Source organism: Marmota marmota, unplaced genomic scaffold, assembly GCF_001458135.2.
Source record: "Marmota marmota marmota unplaced genomic scaffold, marMar, whole genome shotgun sequence".
NCBI lineage: Eukaryota > Metazoa > Chordata > Mammalia > Rodentia > Sciuridae > Marmota > Marmota marmota.
In genome coordinates, this window is record NW_025999913.1 from 7,675,685 (window position 1) to 7,699,066 (window position 23,382).

At 46.2% G+C, this 23,382-nt stretch overlaps 1 protein-coding gene and 1 long non-coding RNA gene across 2 annotated transcripts in view; one reads left to right on the top strand and one right to left on the bottom strand.

Annotated features, from left to right (window-relative positions):
• Positions 1–23,382, bottom strand: part of Nedd9 (neural precursor cell expressed, developmentally down-regulated 9) — a 104,748-nt gene that overhangs the window by 52,286 nt on the left and 29,080 nt on the right. The gene's annotated exons all lie outside the window — the stretch shown is intronic.
• LOC125615575 lies at positions 6,480–15,881 on the top strand. Its single transcript, XR_007346210.1, has 4 exons — positions 6,480–6,721; positions 7,621–7,723; positions 13,590–13,842; positions 15,760–15,881. It is a non-coding gene; the product is annotated as an uncharacterized LOC125615575 (long non-coding RNA).

A 23,382-nucleotide genomic window follows, 5' to 3' on the forward strand; every position in this document is an offset into this window, starting at 1 on the left:
TAACTGAACCCCTCGAAGCCCTATACACAGTCTTCACCGAATTCAACAGGGAGAAAAATTTAAAAAGCAAACAACAACCCCCCCCCCAAAAAAAAAAAAAAAAAACAAGCCACTTCCTAACAGGCAAGGGAAAGAGCTCCCATCACTTCAAAGCAATAAGCTTCTCCTATCTGTCAAATTGGTCAAGTTCTTGGAATCAGTGAGAGTATATTCTTAGAGAAAAGCTCCAAGGACAGTCTTTAATGTTTGATTTTCTTCTTTTTCTTCTTGAGTGTGGGCTGGAGCCTTTGTTCACTGTCCCCCCACTAATATTTTGACACAAGAGACCTCACTGAGGCCAGCCAACTTCACGCCCACTTCCTCTGTTGGCAACCGGGTCCTGGGGAGAGATGGCATTTTGCCAAAGAGTTGGTCAGGCAATATTTTTAAAAATTGTTTCTGCAGATAGAGGGTGGTGTTTACTAAACAGGCTCGTTGGCTCTGGGCCCCTGCCTCGCTTCTGATTTGATTCCTCCTGATTTCTTTTTTGTCTCTCAGAGACGAGCCACCTGGGGCCTAGTGGGCCTCTAAACATCAGAGAGTGAAAATGGCTGCTCCAGAGCCTCTGGATTTCTGCCTGACACAGTGGGTGCCACCCTGTGAAGATGAGGTCCCACTGCCCTGCAACACTCAGACAAGCTTATTGTGTGACATTGTACAGTCCTTTAAAATATCCATCCGACCGCCTCCTCCCCCGTTCTGGCTGCTCTGTTGCGGACTCTTTAAGGTGCTTTTTATTTACCCGAGGGTGGAGTGCTGAAATGCAGTGTCTTGGGCCCCACTAGGGACCTGATAAACCAGGGAAGAATGCAGGAAGTCCCCTGTCACCACCAGGCTTCCACAGACCTAGGTAGCCCACTGGAAATGGGGTGATGATGGGCGATAACTGCACCTGCCTTTTGAAAACCTGTGTAACCGTGAACTTTCGCTTACTGTGATTTTTAACTCGGGCATACTCAATTACTACCCCCAGAACTAAAATCTGTTGACAGATTAAATTACACGGCAAATAAATTCACTAAAGTCTAGGGAAAGAGGACAAGCGATGTGAGTCTCCCTTTTTAGCATTTAGCATTTTTTTTTTTTTAAGATTAAGGAGAATTCACTTTGGGGGTGAAATTATAAGGAAAATTAGAAACACCTAGTAAAGATTTAGGTTTGTTCATTTCCATAAATGTGCAAAGGTTCGCATTTCTGCTGCTTAAGGGTATCCAGCCGGGCAAAGGCACAGGGTTACCTGGAACGAGGGGGTTTTAATGGTAAAATCATGCCTGCTGCGGCTGAGGTGCTCTGTCTTCTCTTGCTGGGAGGAGTTCTGTTATTGCATGCTTTAGTTTGTCCAAATAAACAACTTGTTACATGAAGCTGTCATGGAAACTGCTTCTGCTGAGAGAAGCTATAGATTGTGGATTTTTACAAAGGGTCAAGGTGATCTGCCAAGACCAAATACACAGGAATCCCACGACTGCACAGGGGAAGATCTCTTCTCACGGGCTCTGCCCAGCACAATCACCGTGGGCAGAAAACCCACTAGTTGAGAAGGGACCAAGGCCCCGGTGTCTGCTTCTTGCTAACCCTTCATATACACTTGGCTCTGCAAATTCTTCCTTTATACATTCTTACTTTTGAGAAGTCTTTCTGATGTCCTTGCACATGCATTGCCACTCTATAGGTGAAATGACATGATAGGACAAGACCCAATGCCATCATCGGACATGGCATGGCATCCGTTGCCATGAGGAGACGTCCCACCTCCCACCCCCCTCTCTTGCCATTGCTCCTGTACAGCTAAGCACAACAGGCTATGAACTGCATTCCCCAACTCCCAGGGACACTGGAGGTTCTGCGTCTGATCTGCTCCTGAGCTCTGCCATCACTGACGCCTGAAAGTCATCTTCCACATCAAGACGTCCAGTGTTACTCCAGGGGCCGAGTTGAGATCGAATGGGGACATAGAACACCAAATGGCCACATTTCTAGAGGAACTGGGCTGACCATTCCTTTAGGGGTTGGACATACATTTTCCCCTCTTGTGCCGGCTGATCCAGTCATCAAAGAAAGCCTGCCTGCTGTCCCCTTCTGGGCTGCAAACATCCTGCAGGCCTGGCCAGGGCCTGTCTGACCAGCCCAGGCCACCACCAGCTGGTGCTGATGAGTGAGAAGAAGGAATCCAAGCCAAGCTGGAGGTGGGTAGGAGGAGAGGGATGGGATGTGGGGACCCGGCACACGCTGCACGGTTCCCGTCAAACTTTGGAAGAGTTTGATTTATTTAGAAAGCAAACGGAGCACTCCAGCTATCAGCAATCTTTTACTTGGTCCGCTGAAAGAACGCCTTTCCAGTGTGGGCTTGGGACTGGGTGGGGGTGGTAGAGGCACCAGGGTCCACTCTAAGCCCGTTGGGTAGAGTGTGGTTGCTACATTCCTTTCTGCCCACTGATGCTGAGAAATGAAGGGCGTTTCTCTTCTTCTTACGAAAAGCTGAAGGGGCCCTGGCTAACGAGAGTGTCCAGGACGCATGTTCTTGCTCCCTCTACCGCTGAGGTTCACAGATGTTAAGTATACCTCCCCTTAATTTGCAAAGTCTTGACACCCTGTGATTTCAGACTTGAAGATGTCGATGAGGGCGTGTTGCAAGGGTTTTCTGAAGTTCAGTGCCTGTGGTTCTGGTGACTCATGTGCTAGGCTTGAGCTTCTGGTCTTAGAAAGGGCAGAGAGTATAACAGCAAGAAGCAAAGCTATGTCCCTCCTGATCCTGGATCACAGAGGACACAGCTTTCGGTTGGCTGTCACACCACATCACTCTCTGAAGTTGTTCCTCTGCATTCACGGGGGAAGGTTCCAGGACCTCACGTGGATGCTCAAGAGCCTTCTATGAAATGGTATCTGTGCAGAAGCAAGGCAGATCCTCCCATGAACTTTAAATCATCTTGTAATACCTGCACAAAAGAAATGCTGTGTGCATAGCTGTTAACCGTACTGTTCATTGAGTAACAAGAATAAAGTCTGCACGTGTACAGTACAGAGGCAATTTCCCCCTCCAAGTGTTTCCAATAGGCACTGGATTCAGTCCAAGGATGAGGGTGTCCACCAAATCCACAGGCCTGACAGCACGTTCAAATGCCACCCCCCCCCCTGTATAGTTCTGGTCATGGGAAAAACAGTCCCTCTTCCTGACCCGGGAAGCTCTGTTTTTCTTCTTCCCTCTCAAGTCTCTAATCACCCCTTTCTCCTCTACCTCTTATCTTTCACACCCTGAACAAGTAAGTTCAAGTCTTTCTTGACCTCACTACAAATTTTTAGCTCCTTGGTCAAATCCCTGGGGACCAGATGAAAGGAGATATTCAGAATATTTCAGACCATGGAAGAGATTTGGAGGATATGCCATGTGTTGCAAAACACTACCCTGGGATCTGGGTCTGCATTCTGCAGCACAGTCATTCATGACCCCGCGGTCAAATGCACGAAGTCTTACGAAGTGGGACAGATGACAATGGCATGTCACTTTGGGCCAATGCATCAAGTCTTGCTGCCAAGTGAGTTATGTAAATTCTCTAGATTTTCACATTGCATAGTTATGGGCGAGTGAACCCTGTTCTCTTCAGGGTCTCTCCTTTGCCATCTCTACTTCCCCCGGTGCTGACCGAGCTCTCTCTCTCTCTCACTGGCTGAGGCTGGAGAGGGAGTGATCCCAAATGCTGGCCTCCTCTCCTCCCCGAGCCTCTGCTTCTGCAACCCTACATCCACAACCAACCACACCAGCAGATGTAGTGCAGGGCTGGTGTCTACGCTGCTGGAAAAATGAAATGAGGAAGACTTAGAAATTACACGCTTTGGTGGAGATGATGATGATGATGATGGTGGTGGTGGTGGTGGTGGTGATGGTGGTGAATGAGTTCAACAGATAGAAAATGACTCCCCTACGCTTGCTTCACTGTGGTCTGTCCAGTGTGTGGCCTGGTATGGGTCTGCATGTCACATTTTAGATGTGCCCCTTGGCTTTGGACATCCTCCACACCCTCTCTGTCTTGAAATGGGCCTCTCCTTCAGCTTCCACGGCAGTGGCTCCTCCAGTCCCCTTCTCCCACCGATGTTCCCCAGTCTCCTTGGCTAGGCTGTGGTGCCGGGATACAGAGTCTAGGCCTGGCTGTGAAGATGTTTTTTAGATGACATTAACATTTACATCAGTTGACAGAGGAAAGCCAATGGATTTTTCCCCATATGGGTGGGCCTTGTCCAATCACTCGAAGACCTTTAAGAGAAAAGAGACTGAGATCCCCAGAAAGAAGGAATTCTGCTCTGCATTGACTTCCAACTTGAGCTGCTGTGTCAGCTCTTGCTTGAGGCTACAGTCTGTGTGCCTCCTTGGCAGAATTTGAATTTTGTGACCCAAGTCCTGGAAACAAATCTCTTTCTCTTTCTCCATACATTCATGCACACACACACACACACATTGCTAAGGTTTGGATAAGTGTCCCCCAAAGGCCCACGTGTTGAAAGTCTTGGCCCCTGGCCATGGAGCTATTGACAGGAGGTGGAGCCTGGTGGGAGGAAGCTAGGTCACTGGAAAGGGATTATGAGACACTGGTCTCTCCTCTGTCTTTTGTGCGTCCACCAGGAGGTGAGCAGCTTCCACTGTCATATGCTCCTTCCATGATGTATGGCCTCACCATGGTTCCAAAAGCAATTGGAGCCAACCCACTCTAGATTGAAACCTCCCCAACTGTGAGCCAAGATAAACCTTTCCTGTATTTAAGTTCATTCTCTCAGGTACTTTCTTATAGTAATCAAAAGCTTACTAACACACACACACACACACACACACACACACACACACACCCTGCTGGTTCTGTTTCTATGGAGAACTCTCACGGAGGCTCCATGAACAGTGTCTACTTCAAACCATTCTGTTTCTATTTTTGACATTACCATTGTCAGGGTACCTAGAATTAAAGCCTCAGTCTGATCTTTCTCCCATCTACTTCCCATATCCACCCAGCTGCCAAGCCATGTCAATTCCATACCCTTGATATTTATGGCACCAATCCCTTGCATTCCATTCATCCACTGAGTCCCAAGGGCCACTCAGGCTTGGTGGGTCATAAAATGCATCCCCCTCCCCGTCCACAGTGATTGATCTAAGAACTTGGCATGCAACTCAGAGAGAGTCCATATGAGATTTTTTTTTTTGAGATTTTTATATGAAGCCTGGGAATGAGAGACCCTGTTCATCTTTGGATCTTGGACTATGAACTTGATCAGCAATAAATGTCTTATTCTCTTTGTAGAGAGCATCTATAGCAAGAAAGAAGGAGTCCAAACACAAAAAAGAGACATTTAGAGAAGAGGGAGGGAGAGAATCCTGGTCTTGGCGCTCTGCCTCTGGATCCAGCCGGGGCAATAAACATACTTTGCTGCCTCACCTCATTGAAGTCAGGTGTCTTTGCCTTAGAACTATGTGTCCAGCTAGCCTGCTACCAGGAAGTGTTCTCCTAGACGGAGAAGCGCAAACCTTGAGTGTTTGTCCTCCTTGTGGATCCTCATATAGGATCTTAAAGATCACAGGTGCTCAGTCAATGTGTAGTGCTGAACTCCCAGCTTGACTTAAGGGTCAACTACACTGTGATATTGTGTGCAAAGGAAGATTCCAAGCTGATGGTAGTTTGGAGCATGGTGACTCCAGTGAGAAACAAATCTCACCTTTTATTTCTAATTCATCCCCTTATATGCACAACTTGAACCTTGGAAGGGAAAGTGGGACATGCTGTTTCTATTAGGTGGGGGGTGGTAGCGTCTTGTCTACCTGTGGATCCTGAAGATGTTTGTGTTACATTTCCTTCCCAATTAGTGTGGGCTTAGTTGTTGCTGAGACTTCGTTCCCCTCGTCCACCAATACTTAGTAATTGCCCAGTGTAACAGTAAGGCACCGTGAGAGCTACAGAGATGAATAATCCCCAGCTCTGCCCTTACTTCTTAAATACCTATTCCAGTAGCAGCCAAAGCAACTTCATGAAGATAAACTTGTTGGGGGGGGGGCAGTGGGGAGGAGGGTGTCACACCGTCAAGTTATGTAAGTTTCTATTTTTAAATCATCTGGTTCTAATTTACTAAATTTAATGCTTTCGGGCCGACGCCAAAGTGCTACATTTGATTTATGGAAATACTTTCGCACATTTTTCCATCGCGCTCTTGTACAATATATTTACCGCCTTTTTGTTATGGTTAGAAAGATTATGGACCTAAAAAAAAATCCTTCTTTATGAGCTTGCTGATACTTTATTGTCAAATGCATAAGATGGAATAAGAAGTCTAGTAAACAATAATATTCACTTAGGAGCATTCCACATGGTTTAGCCTTTTTTTTTTTTAAGTTTTTTTTTTTTAACTTAACAAAGAGATCCATCTGGAAAATAGATGTTTAAATGTTCACTATGCCAAACCATTTCTTTTCAGGGCAGACTGTATTTTTTTTTTTTGGAAGGTGGGGAGCAGGAGTGGATATTTAAATAGAAGTCAGACTGTGCTTTGCTGCTAACCAAAGAACCCTGTTGATACCAAAGGCTTCGAGGATGGTGAAGGCCCAGATTTCCATCACACCAAAGAGGGTGCCTACAAAATATTCCAGTAAGATGGAATGGACATAAGGATATTGACATAAGGATCGTTTGTGTCGGAAGCCCAGAGGGTAGGCACAGGCCCCTGGACAAGTTAGTGGCACAATCTGCCTCAGAAGGAGGGGGCCAGTTGCTTTCCTGTCTCCCGACCCTGAGGTGCTCACCCCACGGGGATCCTGATTCCGCTGAGAGGCCTCAGTAGATCCACCCAGGGCCCGGGATGCACTACCTTCCTGAGCTCTGCCAGCTGACCCGGCACGGCGGTTTGTCCTCTATCCCATGACATTTTGCAGAGCCCAGAGCTCGTGTCAACATTTGTGAGGGTTCCCGGATGTGCTGTGACTTGGCCAACAAAGCCCGCCTTGAACTGTCAAACTGGCCTTTAAAGCCAGAGCCTGCACTCATTCTGTGCTGGCTTCCCCAGCCTTGTGAGTCATGAGGTTTCTCACTTCACACCCCCACCAAGCAAGATGGCTGCCTAGGAAATGTCCCCTCCGCCTCGTGGCCTTTTGTTTCTTGAAAATGAAGCAAGCTCATTTCTCCAACGTGAGAGGCTGCAAAGGCCCGGCCAGTCAAAGTGCTTGCTTTCTGGCCGGCTGTGTTTGCCGAGCGTGGGCCCAGGATTCAGGTGTGCAAATGCACCAGAATGAATGAGGAATGAATCCAGGGTGGCCCAGGGTCCCTGCTACTGTCTAAGGTGGCTCTTTGCCGCCCAGCCAAGACGGGTTCTCCCAACTCCTCGGTCCCAGAGAGCAGTGCTGGGGTTGAAAGATGGCTGGTCCCCAACACGACTCATGCTGAGGTTTGATTCCCAGGGCGAAGGGCTTGGGAGGTGGTGGGGCTTGCAAGAGGCACTTGGGACCCTGAAGGCTCTGCCCTGGTGAATGGTAGACGGTTTCTCTGCAGGGAATGAGCTAGCTACCACTTTCTCTTTCACCTGCGCCCACTTTCCATTCTGCTTTTTTTCCAGGCTAGGATGCAGGAGAGGCCGAGCAGGTGTATCCACCCAACCCTGGACTTCCAGAACCAAGAGCCAAAGCAAACCTCTTTTCCTTATAATCACTCAGTCTCAGGTATCCTGTTTTAATCTCAGAAAGCCAACCAAGACAACCAGTCCTCACGTCTCCTCTTGGGAGCACTGTATAATAAATGAAAAATTTAAAACAATGACAAGAAAGTAAAGAGAATGCCATGATCTCTCCCTCCTTCTGGATTCTTCTTTGGGATAGCTATTTCTTACCCCCTCTCCTGGTCCATCCATTCCTCCCTGGAGCCTCAGCTCAAGGTTCACCTCCTTCAAATTTACCTTAGCCTCTGCTGATGCATTCTCTTCCTGCATGATGGGAAGTCATAGCCAATTCCACCTACTGTAACTCTGGGGCATGGCCATTGAGTACCACCGTGAAAATCAACAATATCTTGTGTGCAGGAAGTGTCTCATTTTTGTAACAGTTGACTTTAGAAAGAAGCAATCCTCTACTTGACCCAGGCAACAGCAATTTGATTTTATTGGGATGTAATTGACACACATGAAATTCACCATGTTTAATTGTACTCCTTAGTGATTTTTAGTACATTCACAGAGTTGTTCCAATATCATCACTATCTAATGCCAGGACATTTTTCCTCACCCCCAAAAGACACCCCCTGCCCACCAGCGTCCCCCCTTAACCCTGCCTGCTAAGCAATTCACTCATTTCCCAACAGCATCAATTTATAGTATTTTAATTTTCAACCCAATTTTAAAGCACAGCTGCAACACGAGACTGGTTATTAACATTTTTGAATGTGTTTAGAAGGATTACTCCAGTGGCAGGAACACAGGTAGACATTCAACACCTTTGAGAGACCCTGAAGTGATAGAAGTCTTAACACGGCAACAAAATACAAAAAAGGAAAACAAAATTTGGAGTGGGGGGGTGGCGTTGAATGATGCTTTAGAGGGTTTTAGAGAGAGAGGAGAAAAACAGTCCAGCAGAGACAATGAGATTATTCCTGTGTGTTCCATGGAAAGGTCATGGCCAGCCACATGGGGTAAGTGAATTATCTGTTCACCATAGCAACTAATCATCAGGGAGGGGCTAGCCACCCTACCTCATAAACAAGGAGCCTGATGCCCAGAGAGGTGACTGTCTTCCCAGGATCATACAGCTAGGATGAACTCAGGTCCATCTGGCTTCGAATCCCATGGTCAAGGACAGGAAAGGAACTTGACCATTCTACTATGCCCTCAGGTTCCTGGTCTCTGCGGTCCTTTATTTATTTATTTTTTTTGGAGAGGGGTAGTGGTGGTGGTGGTGGTGGTAAAATCTTTAATAAAAATAGAGATTTCACTAGGGACTGAAATGAAATCAATTAAATTCCATGCATGCATTATTATGCCATAACGAACCCAACTATTTTGCATAACTATAATGTACCAAAAAAAAAAATAGAGATTCTCAGATTAAGTCTCATATACATAATTACATACCCATCTAATTATATGTCATTGGCGAGATGTCCACGTGAAACAAAATGACCCACTAAAACTGAATATGAAAGTATGCATAAAATATTTCCAGACAATCAAAACAAAAGTGAAATCAGGATTTATATTATTCATACCCAAAGAATGAAAATAAGAATTACATAATCTTGTCGACAAAATAGCCAACATCAAAATATAGAAAGCAAAACTAAGCAAAAGGGAAAAAACTACAATCTGTTCCTCATTGTGGAAACGGAAGGAGCCTTGGCCTGCCTGGTCTCTGAGTGCAGCCTTGTCCAGGGGCAGGAGAATGGCCTTCCTGCTGGACAGTGAGCCTCTCTGAATGCCAGCTCTACTCTGATGTCCCCAGGTTCTGGTAACTCCTTCAGTGGGAGCCTGAGGCCCCACCGGGTCCTGGGGTGACCTGGCTTCCCACAGTGTGCTGGTCTCTGAGGACTGGTCAGATGTCTTCTCCATCTCTTTTGGCTGTACCTGCTGCTCCTCCCCTGACCTGGACCTCGTGATGCCCCCAGGGATCTGCTCTTCCCTCAATTCTTCTAGGTCAAGCCACCAGCTGGGGACCCTTCCACAGCCACCCACCCACCCACAGGCCAGTGACTCCCTAGTTCTCATCCTGGGATGGTTAACTGATGTGTCAGTGTGACTGGGCCACGGTGGCCTGATATATGGTCATGCATTGTTCTGGATATTTCTGTGATATTTTGGACGAGGTTTACATTTGGGTCTGTGAACTTTGAGTCAAACAGATGGCCCTCCATGGTGGGGTGGGCCTCATCCTCACACTGAAAAAAAAGAAGGAACAATTATTGAGTCCTGAAGATTTGGCTTGGGCTGGGAGTGACAGAGAGACTCTACAAGAATGGACGTAAATAAGACACAAGTTCATTTTCTTCTTGTTTGTTAGAAGTCCAAGGCTGCCAAATTCTGCTCCAACAAGGTGAGCGCCAAGTCGCACCAGTTGGGCCATCTCTTTATGTCCCCTTCCTGTCTTCCTAGTTATAAAAGTGGCTTGCCACGTTGTAAGAGCAGACACTGAGCCCTGTTGGCCTGGAGTGCTGCCGAGTCCTAGGACCTCTGTCCTGCTCAAGTACACGTTGGTAAATTGAAGTGACCCTAGGTTTTTTTTTTTTTTACACTCTGTGTGAACAGATGTGCAAATGGATGGGTGTGACCAAAGGCAGAGTCAATATCCACCCTGGACGTGGAGCTTACAGAAAGAGGGAGGGAGGGAGACTAGGAGAGGCAGGAGCCCTGGCTGCTCTGTCTCCCAGCTGGCCCAGGTCCCTGGAGGTCACATTGGGTTGTAAAGTTTTGTGAGATGTTGGCCCTGGCTGAGAGTGAGGGCCTCACAACACGCACAGTAGCTGAAGTCTAGATCTAATTCGACACACCATGAAAACGAGACTGTTGTATGCTGGCTTTGCTGGAGTCCCCACACGTCATCCTCCATGAGCTTCTCTCTCAGGGTGGCTTCCAAGAGCTCTTCTTTTCCCCAGCATCGTCAACACTAAGGAAAACATCCAGAGTGTCCTTAAGACTCACAGAAGCAGAGAGGCTGCTAGATGCCCACAATCACACTCTGAATCTACCCAAGAAGGCCTTTGTGGCCAGAGAGTTTGTTGGTGCCCCTCTCCTGACATGCTGCTCTCTGGTGACATTTACCCAGAGAGCACGGCTCCTCACCAGTCCCCTGGACAGAACTGTTGTTAGCTGGGTCCAGCCACTAGTTTTTTTTTTTAACCATACGATTTATTTTTATTTTTTCTTTCTTTCTTTTTTTTTTAGTCATACATGACCAGCCACTAGTTTTGAGTTTAACAGTGACTGTTCCGAAATGGTTCATTCACACTGTCCCAGTGAATGTTCTAGAACTGTTCCCAGACTGCTCTGGGATTCCAGAGTAGGTGCCTCGGCCCACATCCCAACTGAATTCCAGCAAACCTTACCTTTCTAGGGTGTTTCCAAGTTCTCATTTGCCAATCAATTTAATAAGACCCCAAGCGGAATCCCCTGGTTAACAGCACAAAAAATGGTCCTTCTTATTAGAGTAGGGAATAAAACCACACACCTGCAGTTTCTCACTTGCCGCCAGTCAGCCATACACTTTGGACCAGTGTGCAGGTCGATCTCTCCAGGTTCTATGCCTGGATTTCCCACTCAACGTGTCTTGCAGAGTTTTCCTGCTATGAGGGGACTTACAGAGAGAGCAGGGCAAGGTATAAGTGGCTGTTTAATTTGGATTTAAAAAATATATATATAACTTAAAATGAAAAGAGGAGATCCAGTCCTAAAAAAATAAAGTTGTATAAAAACTGCTTGGCTCTCATTATATTCTTTTGATCCTAATTCTCTCAACATGGAGACGTTAGCTCAAACGTAACTGATATAGTCAGCTCCGTGCTGACACTTCAGGAAAGATAATGGTTTCAGGGCCCCGTGAAGGTGTCTTTGTTTAAATAGCCTCCCTGTCTCTCTCGCTCTCCTCTCATTGGCTACTTATGTCGGAGACAGTCCAGAAGGTTTAGCTTTAGACAATTTTGGGTACTGGAATCCAGGGTAGTTAAGTAAGGAGCTCAGATCCATACTGCAGAGGAAAATGTCAACTTTCCTTATGCAAATGTTATGTCCTGAGGCATCTTTATTTCTCGTGGTTTGCAGACCCAGAGTAGTCCTCCGGGATTGTGGTCTGAGAATGAGGTGTCCCCTGAAATCTCCTGAGTTAATGCAAAAATGTTCACAGGTGAAATGATTAGATCATGAGAGCTCTGACCTAATCCATAGACCAATCCATTTGATGGATTGATACTTTGAAAGGTGGGGCATGGCTAGGGGAAGTAGGTCACTGGGGGCATGCCCTCGGGAGTGGTGAGATCTTGTTCCCCAGGCTCCTCCCTCCCTCTGTCTGCTTCCTGGCCCCGGAGCTGAACAGCTTCCCTCTACCACACCCTCTGCCATGGTGTTCTGTCTCACTTGGGCCCAGGGCAAACTGAGTCAGCCGACTGTGGACGGAACCCCTGAAGCACTTTTCCTCCTCTAAGTTGTTCTTGTCAAGTATTTTGGTCACAGTGTGAAAAGCTAACACAGCTAGTTTGGTGGTTGAAAAAATCGAGGCCCAGTCATTGGCTCCCGAAGTGATGGGTCAAGACAATGGAGCCAGGTCTGACCCCACCCCAGGTGTCCCCACTGGGGGAATCCTGTTCCCTTCTGATCACTAGGCCCAAGGAGCTGCCTCAGGGATGGGTGATCAGTCACTTCAAAGATTTAGGGACAGTGCTAATTGGGGGAATACAAGGCAAAGAACAGGAGAGATGACCTGAGGGATATGGCTGACCCCTTTCCTGGTGCTACTAGTGAGCTCTGGTTGTCCTCGGGTGGCTCCGTGCCCGATGTCACACTGATTCACACCTCAGTGTGAGCGTTAGTGTGGAGCAGGGAGGGGGTGAAGTCCTCCCCTCACCCCTGTGGCCCTTCACACCAAAATGCAGAAGCAGATCATGCCCCTGCCGCACCCCAGGATCCGAGGCCCTGCTATTCTCCAACTGTCAGGTGTAGATTGTGTTGTGGTCTCTGTGTGGATTGTCGCTTCTATGTTCCACCCTGGGTCCCTTGGTGGTTTCAGATCGGTCCCAGGACTCACGCCCGGGGGAGACCTATGCAGAGAGGCCACTGGGTTTCTCCTTTTCTACCAGCCTGAGCGTGTCACGGGCTTCCCAGCCCCACTGGCAGCTGAGACTGCACACCAACACAACACCCCAAAAGGGCTGCGGGGGCGTCCATCACACAGAGGAGCAGCAGTTTCCTGTGGAAATATCCGAACCGGCTCCCCACTTGATTACTCACTTATTAGCTGTGCTTATTTTGAGTGTCTCTCCCAAATCTATGTCCTTTGAATTCTCTGGGGCCTGAGTAGGCTCCACCCTTCCTTTAAGGGAAGTGAAATAAATAACACGACTCACCGCCCTCCACACCCCATTCACAGATACCCATCAAAAGATGATTCCTCGCAAATTGGCATTAAAGATCCTGGACATGATGGTTGACCAGTTGACCTCTTTTCCCCCTGCCTTCTGGAAATGCCCCTTCCGTGGTCAGAGGATCCCTGTAGAGATCCGAGAGAGATGGTGGGAAGCAGACAAGCTAGTGCCATGTCACATTATTTAGTCACTGCTCCAGCCTTCTGCACAAGCAGAGCATCATTATCTTAATATGAAAATTTGTAAACGGCAAAGAGAGCAAACCAATTTCTGGCCTACAGTTCCATTTTCTCAGGAAACAACAACAACAACAAAACTCTGTGCACATCTCATTTTGCACTTTAATTCCCCCCTTGCTGGAAAAGTCTCCGGGGAAATTGCAGGAGAATTTGAACTTTTCATTCCTTGTACCTGAACCTTCCTGTTAATAGATTTGAAATATTCAAAAGTGCTTTCTGCTTTTCTGTTGTATAGCTTGTTGCTGCTGTTCAAGTCTTCTGTGGGATGTTCAAACAGCCATTACCAAAGGCCATTCTTTCTTCCTGGTCAGAACATGCAATAATACATATGTGCTCTAAAAGCATGTGAAGGTGACAATGTTCCAAAGAGTCTAGAACAAGGATAAAAAATGTCCAGCACCTGCCCTTTAAGACAACAATGATTCAGGCAGTGATATTATGGGCAGTAGGCAAACAAGTAAATATTGAGGAAGAATTGCCATACATTGGTAAGCATTTACTGATATTTATATTCTTGATGATTGTCATTTAGAAATACCAGTTAATATGGCCTGTTTCAGCACATATTAAAGGCAAATAATTAAGGTTGTCAGATCATATGTATATTATGTTCAAATTTCAGCTAAATCATGGATGATTTTTTTTGCAGAGGGCACTGAGGATTGAACACAGGGGTGCTTAACTACTGAGCAACATCCTCATCCCTATCTATTTTTTTTTCTTAATTTTGAGACAGACTTTTGCTAAATTGCTTAGTTCCTTACTAAGTTGCTGAGGCTGGCCTTGAACTTGCAATCCTCCTGCCTCAGCCTCTCAAGTTGCTGGGATTATAGGCATTTGCCACTGCACCCAACCATGAATGTTTTTTTTTTTTTTTTCAATTTCAGTATAACCACTACAAAATATTTGGGACCTATTTATACAAAGGATTACTTGTTGTTTATCTGAAATTTGGATTTAACTGGGAATATTATATTTTTATTTGCTCAATCTGACCACCTTCTGTGTGGAGAAACAGCTACCACCACGACAGCTCTCTGCAACAAGGGGAGAAATGCCACAGGACCTCAAAGACGGCAGTGACCTATCGCTAAACAGAAAGGTCTCGCCACCTTTCTGGGTTCTCTCTCCCTTGAGAGAACACCTTTCCCATCTGCACTCTGCATCCTCTCTTAGAAGCCTGGGTTGGTGGCACGTCACTGGTCTCCGTGTTAGAACTGCCACCTGAGGACATTGGGGTCACCCGAGCTTTCCCGGGTGGCATTTCGGTTTAACAAATATTCACGCAGCACGTGCTGCTTTGTAAACCAGTATCCTGGGTTGAGTAGTTGAGCGTCCCAAAGGGCAGACCTGACAGCGTCTGTACCTGATGCCAATTTGAGGCCAAGTGTGAAAAGATTCATATAAAAGGCTACAGGATCACAGAGAGGGGCCACTCCATCCCGGGAGGAGTAGGAGGTGAGAGAAGACTTTATGGAGGGCCGGATGTGGTGGCACACACCCGTAATCCCGGTGCATTGGGAGGCTAAGGCAGGAGGATCAGAGTCTGAGGCCAGCCTCAGAATCTTAGCCAGGGCCTAAGCAACTTAGCAAGACCCTGTCTCAGAATGAAAACTAAAATTGTTTTTAATAATGATTGAATTTAATGTTGAACAATTCTAAGGACAAAAGATAATAAGACTATTACAAGTAAAAAAAAAATAAACTCAAATGGATTTAAAAAAAAAAAAAAAAAACTAAAAAGGGGTGGGGATGTGGCTCCCAGGAGAGTGCCCTTGGGCTCCATCCCTGGTACCGCCCCGCCCCCCACACACAGAAGAAAGTCCTGGAGAAAAGGGAGAGAAGTGCTAGAGAGGGAAGGAAGAGTCTCGTGGACAGAGATGCACGTGAACCATTTCCACGCTAAGAGGATGAAACCTCCTAAGAGACAGAAACAGGGATGTGTGGTCAGAGAGAGCCGAGATTCCTCCCCAGGAGGGGTGATTCATTTATTTGTTTATTCAGTAGATATTTCTTAAACTCACAAATTAATGCAAAGCTGCAGTTGGGGAAAGAGCTAGGAAGGTCAACTATGAGGCCACAAAGGGCAGTATTGAGGAATGACCTAGTGAGGAGGACTGGGCAAGTCCTTCTCGAGGGAAGCAATGACTGAGTCAAACTCTGAGGGAGGAAGAATATTAATCAGGTGACAAGGGGTGATGCAGGCCTGCGAGGAGGAGAATATAAGGCAGATGGAAGAGCATATGCAAAGGCCCTGTGGCAGAAAGGAGCAGGGCGCATCCAGCAAACTGAAGGAAAGCCAGCGTGCTTGGAGCATAGGGAGGGTGGTGGGATAGTATGCAGGTTGCTGTTAGAGCCATCCAAGGTCTTTTGAGATTGATTAAGAAACTTATCTCAATCTTCAGAGCACCATATGGAGCCAGCCATTCCATGAATTCTGTAGCAGAAGAGTAAGAAAATTAGCTTTCACTCTGGAAGAATCCCTTTGGTTGCAGTGGTGGGAGATTGAAAGGAGACCAAACAGCAGTGAGGAGACCTCTTAAGAGGCCACTGCAGAAATACGGGCAGAAATTGAGAGGAACCTATGTTCTTCGTCTCCCCTATAATACAGTATTTTGTGCTACATTTGCAGAGGTACCTGGGAGCGGCAACCTTAGACCGCCAATCAGCATGCCCCCAGAGTACCTGGGAATTGGTTCAGCAAAGCAAGAAGAACGCTGTAAGTCATTGTGTGTTTGTGTGAGGGTATGGGGCATGTGGCATGTGGCGTCAGAACTGACCACCGTGGGTCCTGAGGGGCTATCTCAGGCCTCAGAAGGGAACGTGGGCCAGCTCACAAGCTGAATGGCCCTTCAGAACCTTCTCTCCTACGCCAGTACCTGAGGAAGAGCCCCCCTGCTCAGGCTGGAGTCTACCTGTTGGCCTCTCCCTTGGTCCCTCTGCCGTCAGCTGTACCTACAGCAGGTGAGCAGAACAGCTCCGTCACCCTGGGAGACTCCAACCCCCAGGGCTCCTCTGCCCGCCTTGGCTCTGTTCACCAGGCAGTGACTAAGCGTAGGTAGTGGAAATCCTTCCAGAGCACTCTTCCTGCTGAGTTCCTGTGTTAGGTACTTACTACACACTCTGGGTTCAGTAGAGTCTTTGCAGTAGATTTTCAGCATCAACAAATATGAGTCTGTTCGGTGACATTTTTGATCCCTTGTGCAAACTCAGAGAAGTCCCCATGCATGTCGTGTCTTTGCTGAGTGGGTCACCCCCCTGCACCTTCCAGCTGTACCGCAGGCCCAACCTCCCTTGGAGTAGCATTGGTCAATCTCTGGGTATGTTGGCCAAGTGCTCATGAATTCCAGGAAATATGGCAAAGTTTATAAGCAAAATGGCCTATGTTGGCTCAGAAAAAAATGCAGAGCACAGCCATTGGACTCTTGGCTTCAGGTGGATATACTTTTGGGGGGCTCTGAATACCTTAATCTTATTAGATATTAATAGACCCTTCAAATGGCTTAGCCCAGCATTACTCAGCTCTGGCGCTACTGAGATTCTGAGCCAGATAATTCTTTGTTGTGTGTTGGCGGGGAATGGGGTGTATCCTGTGTATTTTAGGGAGTTTGGCGACATCTCTGGCCTCTATACACTAGATGCCCGTGACTCCTCATCTTGGTCACTTCTGATAACCAAACATGTCTCTAGACATTTGGCAACTATGCCTGGGGACAAAACTGCCCCTGACTGGGAATGTCTGGGTGTCGCCTACCTTCCTTTTTATCTGATGGGAAAACCAAGAGGGAGGGAGAACAGGATACCTCCTCAGGACCCACCACTGCTGGGAGGCGACTCTGGAATTAGCCCTGGGGCTCAGGAATCCTAATGAGGTCTGTCTCCATAGCACCCCCAGTGGACCGTTTTCTGAATTTTGCTTCTTTTTGTCAATGTTCCCACTCTAACCAGTGCCCCTTCCTTCTTCCTTTTGTTCTAACTCATTCTTGGGTCCTCCTGTTCCTGAGATCAGCCTGGAGCCATTAAGAGATCTACAAAGATGGATTCCGATTCAACAGAAGGGTGCTTCTCAGGCAAAACTCCCAACAGAGGGGCATGGAGGCTTCTTTCATCGTCTAGAGGCTCAGATCCTTTGAAATGAACTTTCTTTTTATTCTCTATTTTATTTATTTTTTAATTAAATAATTAATTTAAATTAGGTATACGTGACAGCAGAAGGCATCTGGATTCAACGTACACAATTGCAGCACAACTGTTCATTTCTCTGGTTGTACACGTTGTAGCTGTAGTGACTTTGCTCCCTATGTGCCGTCAGCCATGTACCTAGGGTCATGATGTCCATCTCATGACCAAGGTCCACCTTGAAAGTAGGCACACTCCATCTCCCCCAGCAGCCCACGGCAGACTCAGAGCCGATTGCCTGGCCTTGCTCTATTTCTACGGGACTCAAAGCATTAAGCTGCAGGACCCTCTGAGGGTGGCAGGTGCCGGCCAAGGAGGCTCAGGACTTTGCCAGGTCACCCTTGCTATTTGCTGATGAATTGAAATATCAGCATTTTTCTTGGAAATGGTGGTAAAAACCCAGCACCTTGGCTGGCTCTTCTGTAGAAGGTGTGAATGTTCTTCTGTGAACGGGGCTTAGCGTGGGGCCTCTCTGAATGCTCTCACATGTTGGGTATCAAGAATTTGAAGGGAAGTGGTTTTGTGGGTGTTTTTTTTTTTTTTTTTTTTCCTTTTCTTTTTAACATTTGAGTTTGGAGTTTGCTGTTTTGAAATCTGGTTGCCTCTCGAGATCTTCTGGATGAAAGGTCATAGGTTCTGAACCATTTGAAGCCGTGTAAGTCGTGAGTCCATGCTGGTGACCAATCAGCGCTGGTGACTCTGATCAAGGTGTGAAGTGAGTCATGAAAGGTCATTAAACTCCCCAGAGGGTTACGTCCATCAGGTGGGAGGACACAGCACCACAAACTTTCAGAGCTGATGGTGTCTGGAGCAAGGCAGTGCTTGCCCTTGGCTGGGGGAAAGGTTATTAATTGCTCCATAGGCCTCTGGAGTTGCAGATGGTGCTTATGGCAGAAGAGGAACTCGGGGAGCTGCTCGGTGAGACCAGGAAATGCTCACACCTTGCTCCTCCTCGTGGGCACTCTGGGCCACTGGCTTCTCCTTAGGGATCCAATAAAGACACTTTGGGCAGTATTGAGGGGGCAAGTTCTGGGCAGTTCCTGTGAAGGAGCAGGACCCAGTTTCAAGGTCAGAGGGAACCAGACAAGGCCTCTATGCTGATCAGGTAAAAAGGTGTCTTTCCTTTCCCCACCCAGTGAGTGGCTCAGGGGTAGGCTGAGGGGCCTTGCAAACCCGGACCCTCCGCAAGCAGGAGGGCTCCTTCTCATGTTTCATCTCTCTTTCGCAGGTAAAGGTAGCTTGGCCGGTGCTCCGCCTGCCACCTCGTCATCCAGGAACATGCCCCAGTTTGCCTCTGTGGGAAGACCAAAGGCCCACGTGGAAGAGGAGTGGAAATAGTGAATCCCAAGTTTTTAGAAAAGCAAATCATTTCAGATTCCTGTTACTTAAGCATCCCACAGGCTTCTTGAAATAGGAGGACCCTGTAGGAGCAGGATGTGACGGAGGGGACTTTGAGGATAAGTTTTAGTTCTGCCCCCAACACCAGTGCCACAAAGGAATACCATGGTGTGTGATTTTATTGGTTTGTATAACAACTTCATCTTAAGAGTTCTAGGCATATATTTTTATTCGTAAAATCATGTGCTTACACAATGGGATTTTATTTGTAATGTCTCAGTTCAAAGCAAAAGCAAAGATCTCCAATAAACACAAATAATATGCAGATGCATGTGATCTGAAACATTCTTTTACCCTTCAAAAATAAGTCAGGTCTTGGGCTGGGATGTGGCTCAAGCGGTAGCGCGCTTGCCTGGCATGCGTGCGGCCCGGGTTTGATCCTCAGCACCACATACAAAGATGTTGTGTCCGCCGATAACTAAAAAATAAATATTAAAATTCTTTCTCTCTCTCTTACTCTCTCCCTCTCTCACTCTCTCTTTAAAAAAAAAATAAGTCAGGTCTTCAGAAATAATCAACACAATTTTTGATTCTCCTAATAACAGAGGTAGATATTATTTTAAGATAGAGTTATCAGATACTAATATTAATAGGTCATTTTTAAATATAGGGTAAGGTCATTGAGAATGATGCCCACAAAGCCAAAGCCTTTGAGAAATCAGATTAGATGATCACCTAAATGATAAAGTGTTAATTGTGCAGTGATTGTCCCCTCCCCACATCACACCACGGAGACAGAGCTCTTCCCTATCTGCTTGCCTCAGTCAGAAATCATAGCATTAGGAATACTTTCACTTGGCTTATAGCATGCAACTTTCTTTTTAAAAAGCAGATAATCTTAGAAAAGCAAATTAAGTCAATATTAGTCACTTATATTATAGAAATAACCATCACATCCACCAGGCGTGGTATTGTTGGCCATGTTTGGAAATGGGTTTAAAAAAAATGTATGTTAGCGCGGCTAGCCTAGTTAACAGAGGATGCCCATTGAGCAGCTCCCCGAGTGCCGCTTCCTCCTTGCAGATCTCTACCCAGCAGGAAAATAATTTCCTAGGATAGAAGAAATTGAGGAGGCCGTAGAGTGAGGTGGTTGAAATACAGGTGTTTAGAATCAAGTGGATTTCGCCATTTGGTTTCCTATCCAGACTCTGCTTTGGGAAAATGACCCAATCGTTCTGAGCCTCAAGTTACCCAACTGCAATATTCATTTCAAACCGTGTCGTGAAGATCAAGAGAGGCATGGATGTGACACAGCCACACAGTAAGTGTTCACTGAAGAATGAGGATCAGAAAGACAAGGATGAAGGAGATAATGGTGGACTCACCCCACTCACTGTCACCCCAGTTCTGGGCATCGAGTGAATGGGCCTGGGCTTCAGGTCAACAGGAGGGGTAGAGGTTTATGGTGGGTCCTAAATAACTTGAGGACTCTTGGAATCTGGGGATAGGGACAGACTTGAAAAGGAATAGGACATAGACAGTTCATTAGCCACAGAACACAAATTATTTCTTCCTTTTTTCTGGGAGTGGGTTTTTGCACCTGTGGTCAGACATTCTCAATGCTGAAATGTTGTGCGGTATTTTGTGTGTGTGTGTGTGTGTGTGTGTGATGTGTGTGTGTGATGTGCGTGTTACAAAAGAATTCTTCCTGGGGTTGGCGCCCCTGTAGTTTCCCAAATGTGATCACGCCTTGGTTAGCTCACTGTGGGGCCAAAGCATGCAATGTTATGAATTATTTTTTAATTACTCTAAAAACTAAACCATTTTGAAAAGTAAGCTCAGATGTGGCGTGCCATTTGTGGTGGCTTCTTAGCAGTTTTCTTTTTGGCAGGACTGGGGATGGCTGGACTCCCAGAACGCTTGAGCGGTGATGATTTGTAATAATGATCATCACGATAGAAGTTTCCATCTGTGTGCATTTTTTAGTTTACCCAGCATTTGCACATTCAGTGTCTTAGTTGGTTCATAGAAAAACTCTGTAACCCAAGCTAAGTAAGAGAAGTTCTTTTCCCCATTTTATAGGTAGCCAAACTGAGTTATTAAGCCTCTTAAGGCTTATTAACTTTCTCAGTGGCACTTTGCAGAGCCAAGACTAAAACCCACGTCTGCATCCTTTGGTTATGATAAAAATCAGCAATACCAATAAAACAATACAACTTAAAATAATTGTTATCTTCCCAAATTTCTCTTGGTTTTCATTAGCACATATGCACAGACATAGGTTGAACCCTTTTATTTGTCATATGTCATATAAGGCATTAGAAGTACAAAGATAAGCTTCACATAATTATTGCTCTCCAGGGGCAATAAAGTGGCATTTTCTCTTTTGCAAACTATACCTAGTTTATAAGTTTAATTTTCCCTAATTAAAAATTGAGGCACGCAACCTGGCGAGTCTGATGGCCTTGATGAGAACCACCAGACTTGGGTCGTGGAAAATGCAGGAAACATGGTTGCCATTGATAACTTGGACCTCATTGTCTCTGCTTCTCTTTGTTCTTGCTCCATTCAAATCTCCAAACCAGTCAAGTCTGTGCAGTGAAAGATCACACTGGCCCAGGGGCCAAGCTCGCTGAGCAGCCCACAATCACTGGTAATGGTAACTGTTGCCACATGTTAGGTTTTTGTCTTGTGCTGAGGTTGTCAAATCTGGAACTCAATTTACAATGGCTCCTCCTGCAAACCTCCACCTTAAACATTTCTCAGTGTCCTCAACTCTGATTTTAGAGCATTTCTTTTAAAGAAAAAGACACGTCGAAAGCCCTCAGTGTTCTGGAATATTCCTCGTGTGGAACATGAGTGCTGAACCTGTGTCCAGACAAGATTTGCAAGGGTCTGCGGTGTAATGAGACCCTCGGTTCTGGGTTCTGTTTTCTGGGCGTTGATGATGCACACATTCCAGCTGTCAGATCGCCGGGGAAGTGCAGGAGGAAATTAGCAAGAAACCCCTGAAAAGAGCACCGAGAAGCTCTGCTTTAAGGCCTTACTTTTTCCACACCTTGAGAATGTTGGCAACCTTCTACTGGCCTAGCTAAATATTTGCTCTCCCCCTCCCTTACGGCTCATGCGATCAAGCTCTGGGCCTCTATTCCCTCCCTGCCCTCTGAGTGTAGAAGAAGGAAAACACAGGCTTCCCTTTCTTCCCTTCCCACATTCTCTGCTTGAAGCAAGTTTAGGAATTTATATGCGGTTGGAATGGGGAACTCGGACCATTCCCGAATCTGGATAGCAGTGTGGATCCACGGTTCCAACTTGGCTCAGGTCGTCGTCCTAGGAAGGGGTTCATAGAGAAAAGCATTTCCATCCACACGTCCCAGAACCAAAAATAGAAAACTCTGTGTTAAACACAGTATAGATTCGTCGAAAGAATAAAATCTGTTAAAGCGTAGAAAATACTGTCCGTGGAAAGTAGGTAGGTGGATGAGCAAAGGGGAGAAGCAAGATAGGCGAGGTTTCGTAAATCGTGACATCTGTTCTATGTGACACTCACAAATAAGACCAGATGATGTTTCAAATGCAAAATCGAACATTCAATTGTAAACTCTAGGCCAAATTCTCACTCCATAAAATTTGGTGGAAACTGTCTTCTAAAAGATGAATTATTCCATTTTTTTCCCATTAGTATTCCTGATGGTGAAAACATGGGGTGACCTGTGTTTTAACAGGGACTCTAAAGGAAATGAACAAATAAGTCCTTGGCTAATTTTTAATTCTGATTTCATGATATGGTAGTAATTGCAGCTTTGGTTTTTTTTTTTTTTTTGTCTGAGTTCATTTCAAAGCTTTTAAATGCATGTTCAATGTAGGGTACATATTCCAGGTAAACCATTGCTTAAACGTTAAAAATAATTTAAATCAGATAACCAGGCAGGATTTTTGTAGCTTTTATTTTTTTGGAAAGGGGAGGATTTTGATTAAATGTAAAATGATTCAAAGAGGTTCAAGAGTCTGGTCTGCATGATTAATAGTCTGCAGCAGATATTAGAAATCCAGACAGACGGAGGGCAAAATGCCTTCTCGGAGTAGACAGACTGTATTCTAACCTCCAAGGACTCTGCATACTTAGTCACTCTCTCAGTTCAACTGTCTTTGCCAACCCAGGCTTCATTGGATTAGAGAGTAGTGGAAAAATCCCTCCCTGGAGCGTGGGGATCGAATTCCCCGAGTGTTTAATCTGTCTGGCACAGGGATGGTCCCCTTGAACTGCAGAGCCATCTTGGGCTGGCTGGCTGGTGCTTGGAAAGTGAAAGCAAGCTGTTATTTTCACCTCCCCAGTTACATTCCTGGCCTTTGACATCATGAGGTCATGGTTTGGTTGGACTGGAAGAGTGCTAAGGTCACACATGGATAGGTGCCATTTTTGTCTGGGACATTTACACAGAGAAAGTTCATAACCTCTTTCGGTAGATAGAACCCTGTCGCTTTCAAAAAAGGAAGTTCATTCTTAGTCC